Genomic DNA, 5,732 nt, shown 5'->3' with positions numbered 1-5,732 from the left:
CAAGAGAATGTGGTTTGTCTTTATCTACCTTTTGCTACATTGGAATTTCTGGTTTAGAATACAATAGTTGAGCTAACTAAAAAAAAAAACTCAACTAATCCACTCCAGTTAATATCAACTTAAATACTTTAGTTCATCTGATGAGTACCAGGTAATCTTTTGAACTTAAAACTTCTTGTCAAGACAAATAAAAAATGAAAACAAGTTGAGCCAACTTGAAAAAATAAGACAACATATCTATTGATTTTTAACGAGAATGAAAGCAATGCTGTGAAGGACAGACATGCATCTCTACAGTGGCTTGTAGTTTTTTTTTAAATTCAATATTCTGTTTCAATTTAAAAAAGAGGTTTGTATTTAGAAAATGTATAGTTATGATTGAGATAGTTGGCTAAGAGAAAAATACGGTTTATAAAAATAAATATAATTTTTCTTTTCACATTCATGAAAGCGGTCCTGAAATGGTCTGCTTGCACACTATACTTTAGTAGGCTTTCCCATCATAAAAACATTGAAACCCTCACATTATAAATTGACACTAAAAGTTACTCTTGATCAATTAATTTGGATGTAATGTCTAAGTAACAACATTGTACAAGTTCTTGTACAGATGTGCTGTATTTTTTGTGTTTGGACTATCCTGAGCTGCGATAGAGGTTTACCTCATATTGAGATATACCTAAAATGTGTTGTGTGTCATGACTCAAAGTCAGCCACTGTGGTTAAACCAAGTAGAGCACTGGTAGTTCTGCAACACCAAATACATAAAGGTAATTGTGCAACACACTTTACAATTTTGGACCTCTCGAGTTAGAATGACCCATATACAAGTATGTGCCAATGAAATAGCCTCAACCTCACCACACCTGTAATACCCCTAGTCATTCTTTCAAAACTTGACATCAGGCTTTCATTAATTACATTTTTTACACATAATTCAAAAAATTTTACGCAAAATGATTATTTTCTCTGGTTTTACTTTTTATAGGTATGTGTTTGGGTAAAATTAAATTTTTTGTTTTATTCTAAAATCTACTGAAAACATTTCTCCCAAATTCCAAATAAAGATATTCTCATTTAGAGCATTTGCAATGCAGAAAACAACTGGTCAAAATAACAAAAAAATATGCAGTGTTGTCAGACCTCAAATAATGGAACGAAAATAAGTTAATATTCATTTTTAAACAACACAATGTTGTTTAATGTTTTACTTAGGAAGAGTTCAGAAATCCTTCCTCCATCCACAGCTTGATTGACTTGATTGCTGTGTGGCATGGACCATTGTCCTGCTGGAAAAAATAATCCTCAGAGTTGGGGAACATTGTCAGAGCAGAAGGAAGCAAGGGTTCTTCCATGACAACCTTGTACCAGGCTTGATTCATGCGTCCTTTACAAAGACAAATTTGCCTGATTGCAACCTTGCTGAAGCACCCCCAGTTTTCAGCTTTGTCCAACACCTGGTCATCTCATGGTTAGACGGAGACTTGGAGAGGCTTACAAGCCACAGTATTTCGCACCCACTGTGAAATTTGGTGAAGGATCGGTGATGATCTTCAACAAGGCTGGAATCGGGCAGTGACAGAAACAGATTTGGCTTTGTGAAGGACGCACGAATCAAGCCACGTACAAGGTTGTCCTGGAAGAAAACATCTCGGGTTACGACTTTAACCCTTGTTCCCTGAGAAAGGGAATGAAAACTGCGCCAAATGACACTTTGGGGGAACGAGTACCCACTATGCCACAATGAGCCCTGCCTGTCCCCGTGTGAAGCTGCGTACAGGCACACTTAGGACGAGAGCGCAAGGGTGCCAGGTGTAGATGGAATGTCAAGGCTATAAAATCTAATGAAAGTATGAGGGGTTGCCCATCCTGCTGCATCACAGACTTCCTGGATCGGGGCACCTGAAAGGAGGGCTCTAGTGGACGCCATGCCTCTGGTCGAATGAGCCCTCATTGAGGGCCGTCCAGGAGAAATTATGTCTGAGAACCATACTCGGGCCGGCCACAATAGGGCTACCAACAGTAGACTGATCCCATTGCGACGGACCCTCTCTAGACCTCGCAGCCTTGGCCACGTCTGTACCATGGCATCCAACCCCAGCGGGGCTGGATGTGTGAAGGAGAACCACAGCGGACAGTGGGTAGTCTTTTGAAACGCAAATAGATCCATTTCCACTGGGCCAAACCTCTGACATATTGACTCCACCACGTCGGGGTGGAGTCTCCATTCCCCGGGCCTCAGCAGATGTCTGAGCAGATGAGCAGATGTCTGCTCCCTGATTCTGATTCCCCGGGACGTATGTTGCTCTGAGAGACAACAGTTTCCCTTGGGACCACAGGAGGATCTGATGCACCAGTCTGTATAAAGGGCGAGACCTCAGACCCCCCTGAAGGTTTATATAGGCCACCACTGACATACTGTCTGACATGAGGACCTTTAAGGTCTGGCAGGAAGCTCCTCAGAGCTCGGGACACCACCAACAATTCCAGGCAATTTATGTGCCAGGAGGAATGATGGTCCTGCCCTAGGCCTCTCATAAAGCGGCCGTCCATTACTGCACCCCAGCCCGTGAGGGAGGCGTCTGTCGAAATGGCTTTCCGGCGACATGACGCTCCCAGCGCGGGGGCCTTGGGACAGAAACCACATAGAGAACGAAGGCATCTGTGCGTAACCCTGATCATGCGGAATGGGTTTCCCTTAGGGGAGAACCCCTTGGTTTTCAACCACCACTGCAGGGCCCTCATGTGCTGCAGGCCGAATGGAATGAAATTGGACGCTGATGCCATGAGACCTAACACTCTCTGGAAGTGTTTGACAGTGATGGCTTGGCCTAGCTTTATCCTGGACACCGTGGCCAGGATGGATTCGATCCGTGCAGGAGATAATTGTGCCCGCATTGTGACCGAGTCCCACACCACTCCCAGAAACGTGGTTCTCTAGGCTTTTGTGCCAACACGCTTTTCTTCGTGTTGAGTCTCAACCCCAAGCTCTGGATGTGGGCGAGAACGACATCTCGATGCCGAACTGCCAGCTCTTGTGACTGGGCCAAAATCAGCCAGTTGTCGATATAGTTGAGCACCCTGATGCCCTGGAGCCTCAGCGGTGCTAGAGCTGCATCCATTCATTTGTTAAATGTGCAAGGGTAGAGAGCTAGGCTGAACGGAAGAACCCGATATTGGTATGCTTCACCCCCGAAAGCGAACCTCAGGAACTTCCTGTGAGATGGAAGGAAGGAAATGTGTTAGTATGCGTCCTTTAGATCTATCGTGACAAACCAATCCTCGGATTGAATTTGGTTCATGATGATAGGAATGGTGAGCATCTTGAACCTGAGCCTCCTCAGAGACCGGTACAAGTGCCTGAGATCTATTATTGGACGCGACCCCCCATCCTTCTTGGGAACTCTCGAGGCTGGCTTCAGGTATCAATCGGGATTCGCTCTCGACCCCCTGAAGCGGATCTCTGGCAGGGTTCGACCAAAAGCAATTGCTGCCTGGCCGCAGGCCTGTGGGGTGGACAGTGCAGCGTGTGTTTGCTGGAAACCGATGCGTCTCGAAGCGTACTTGACGGCAGGAAGTCGACATCGATTACCTGCGGGCTCCGCGGAGGAGACGACCTGGATCGCTCCGCCATGGGTGGGGCCGCCTGCAGAGAACCTAGGCTGGCTAGGATCTCTATGACAAAGCCTTTTTAGCCTGCAGGACGGCCCTCAGGTCGGGGCTCCTTGAGGGGGGGCTCTAGACGCGACACTCTCTTTTTGCACCTGTCTGTAGGCGGGGGAGCTGGTGGATGGCTGCGGCTGCCTACTGGGGGCAGACTTCTTAGATTTGGTGCGGCGAGGGAGGTATTGTTTGAAGGCTGCAGACTGCTTCTTCGCCTCCTGAAACCTGTCGATGATGGTATTTACGGCATCGCCGAACAGGCCAGAAGGTGAAATCGGGCATCAAGGAGGAAAGCCCTGTCTTTCTCATTGAGCCCGATAAATTAAAGGGATAGTTCACTTTAAAATGAAAATTCTGTCATCATTTACTCACCCTCAAGTTGTTTCAAACCTGTATGAATTTCTTTCTTCTGCTGAACACAAAGGAAGATATTTTGAAGAATGTCAGTAACCAAACAGTTAACTGGAAACATTGACTTCCATAGTAGGAAAAAAAAATACTATGGAAGTCAAAGGTTCCAGTTAACTGTATTCTTCAAAATATCTTCCTTTGTGTTCAGCAGAAGAAAGAAATTCATACAGGTTTGAAACAACTTGAGGGTGAGTAAATGATGACAGAATTTTCATTTTAAAGTGAACTATCCCTTTAAGCCATAGATGTCAGAACTGGCAGAGGAATCCCGAGAATGTGCCTCAGCAGTCTTGAGATCCTCTGTCAGATCCATCTGCGAGCCTCATGAAGAGCGTTTCCGCACCGTCTCGGCGAAGATTGAGTGAGAAACAGGTGAGATTGAGTGTGTGTGTTTAAAGGCTTTGTGTGCATAGTTTTGAGCACCTTTTTTCAGGAGTAAAGCATATGGATAGAACAATTGAGCGTTTTTCCTCTTCGTTTTGTACTTTGTAGACGATCCCTATCTGCTGTTTTACATTACAAAATGTATAGATATACAGTTAAACCAATTAAAACACAAACTACACTGTGTGTTCTCGTCTACAATTTAAAACAGTTCGAACACAACCTGTTTTTCGTTCATATGCCAAATCGTTATGGATATATTGAAGTGTTTCGGAGATGAATATTTGACAAATGACAAACTTCCAACGTCAAACCAACTTTATATCGATGAACTGTTACTGGTTTGAGATCTGTGAGGGGAATTGATTTTTATGATCGTTTTCAGTTTCTGCACACTTTAATGATCTAATTACTTTATTGTGATGAATGTAGTTATCATAAAATCAAACTTTATCAAGTTTTCCAATAGTGCAGTTTCACAGGCTTTTATTATGTATCCTGACTCAAATAATGTGTTTCTAACAGCAAACACTCAGAATAAAGTGAGATGATCTGCTGATAATCCTGAATGGCTTGTTGAATGAGTGTTGATAGTCTGAGGCTCATCAATATTAACAGATCTGCTGAAAACACTCTTTATTTCATGACAATAATTCCTGTTTTCACCTCATTTATTATGCTGATGTCTTCAGATCTCCTGTAAATTGACACTTAAAGTTAATTTCATTGGTGTCAACAGACTGAGGGGATTTGTTGGTAACTATGTAGGTGTGACGACCACAAAAGTGTCGTATTTGTAAGAATATTCAGAATTATTGTATTTTATTTGAACACAAGTTATTGTATTTTATTTTGGAAAAAAGGTATCCGAAGGGTTTTTATTTTAATGTGTTTTTCCTTCTTCAAAGTAAATTGTGTAGTGTTTGCTCCGGGCCAGCAGGGGCAGGGTCGGGTGACGGGTTTAGCTGCGTGAGTTGTGGGTTTCTCATTAGTGCAGAAAGCTCAAACCTTACACATTTGCTGCATCCCAATTCACCTACTTATATTACACCCTAAAAGTATGTAGGCTACTCTTTTTGTGAAGAAAAAGTACATACTTTTGAGTGTATAGCAAAAGAGTAGGCAAGCTTTGGGACATACTACTTCGTCATCTTAACGGACAGATCTGTCGCATGCATCCTGTCACCGCAAACTGTGCCCTGTCAATCATTTGGTCACAGTTAAAATCCTCCATTCAATCTAATTTAATTTCCTACCGTTTCGAAGAGAAATGT

Source organism: Abramis brama (assembly GCF_963993115.1).
Source record: "Abramis brama genome assembly, chromosome: 1".
Taxonomy (NCBI): domain Eukaryota; kingdom Metazoa; phylum Chordata; class Actinopteri; order Cypriniformes; family Leuciscidae; genus Abramis; species Abramis brama.
Note: the sequence above shows the minus strand (reverse complement) of the source record.